Below are 1,729 nucleotides of genomic sequence, written 5' to 3'. Positions count from 1 at the left end.
CAGTTATCTTTATATCAAATTCTCCCTTATAAAAACGTTAAATAAATAACTGCCTATTAAAACGGAGTCACAAAGGTACTACAATGTTTCCTGGAGAATTGGTGATTGGAGCTTGTGTTTTCATGTTCTTCTTTAGGTGTGCTCAAGATTTCTTTTCTTTCCTCTTATCAACTTGATCATGCCCTTCAATTCAACCTTTGTTTCTTATAGAAGCGTCGTATATGAGTGTCCCGCGTTGATAAATGAGAAGATATAGATTATTCACAAGTGAAGGATGATTTCTCCTAATTACTAAGATTTTTAGGAGCGGCTTGAGCTGTTGAAGGATAATCAAGTAAACGTATTTTTTCTTCTAGCGTGAAGGCAGCAGCCAGCAGGGGTGTCTAAGGCCATGTTCAACATGAGCCGGAGAACCGGGACTTTGATTTTGGAGATTAAATTTATAAGTTTTATTGATAAAATTAATTCCAAATCGTGAAGTATAATACATTTGTGTATTCATATTTCGGGATCTTGTTTTTTTTTTTTTTGGAGCACAAGACCTCAATTTGTTGTTGTGAAGGTGTTTCATTTAATATTGAATTACCGTAGATGAGTATTTTTAAATTCTCTTTCTATTTTTTAACGTGCATTTTTTTTTTTGAAATGATGGCGTTAATTGGTGCCATTTTTTGTACCACTAAATAATGCCTTGTCACCTTCATACTATTACGAAAGTTCTATGGTCTAGATTTATGCGAGAGAGGAGTCATGAACTCATAATGATTGTTTTAATGTTTTATGAGCATGGCAATTGCAAACTTTCACCAATTACAAAATAAGGCCGTATGTTTAGTTTGATCTTCCGCTTGTTATTTTCGTTTGATCGATGATGAGACCAATATTTCGCGTTAATATTCAAATTCTAAAAATGGTAAACAGATTGCAAGGTTATATGGATAATGTTTCGGAAGATTACATTGTCTAGATCTTTAAAAGAATATGTATATTTGTCAAAAAGAACAAAAAGGCAAAAAAAAATTAAAAATGCGGTGAACGTGGATCGAACACGTGACCTTCAGATCTTCAGTCTGACGCTCTCCCAACTGAGCTATCCCCGCTGATGTTTAGTTGTTACAGCATTAACATTATGTTTCTCTTTTTAACGTACAAATGTATTACGATAAATATGGGCTCGTAATTGCGAAGCAGCTAGAACACGCAAAAGCCAATAATTTATGGGAATCGTGATTGGTCGTTTACAAGTTGATCTCACTTAAGACGGTTATATCCGCCTTTAATATAAATCGTGTTTTTTTCGTCTCATTCATTTACTTGCCCCGCTTTATATTATATTCGTCTTAAATAAGAATTTATATTCTTTTATAAGTAGCAGAGATTTTTTTTAGTCCAATATCAAATGGGGGTAAATTGGCAACTCACATTGATAAAATTTTACGGTAAAATGTTATTTCTCTTTTGAGCATGTTTATCATTAAATTTATCTCCTAAATTTCTTACGTTATTTTTTCTCTATTAATCATTACTCAGTATACATTTGATACTTTCTTGAGTGACTATCAAAAAGATCATATAACACTACTTTCTCTGATTACTATGTTTCTGTAACATTTATTTTTGAATCTACAATTGGGAGTTTTTAAGCATTCTCTTTAGTGCTTATACTCCCTCCATTCAACTCACTTTGCAACCTTTTATTTTGCGCACTATTCACAATCGGATATTCAAC

General features: G+C 32.6%; 1 non-coding gene across 1 annotated transcript; it reads right to left on the bottom strand.

Annotated features, from left to right (window-relative positions):
* Positions 1-1,027: 1,027 nt before the first annotated feature.
* Positions 1,028-1,100, bottom strand: TRNAF-GAA (transfer RNA phenylalanine (anticodon GAA)). Its single transcript has one exon. It is a non-coding gene; the product is annotated as a tRNA-Phe (tRNA).
* Positions 1,101-1,729: the final 629 nt, after the last annotated feature.

The sequence above is a fragment of the Silene latifolia genome, chromosome 5 (assembly GCF_048544455.1).
Source record: "Silene latifolia isolate original U9 population chromosome 5, ASM4854445v1, whole genome shotgun sequence".
NCBI lineage: Eukaryota > Viridiplantae > Streptophyta > Magnoliopsida > Caryophyllales > Caryophyllaceae > Silene > Silene latifolia.
This window is presented reverse-complemented; position numbering and strand designations above follow the sequence as displayed.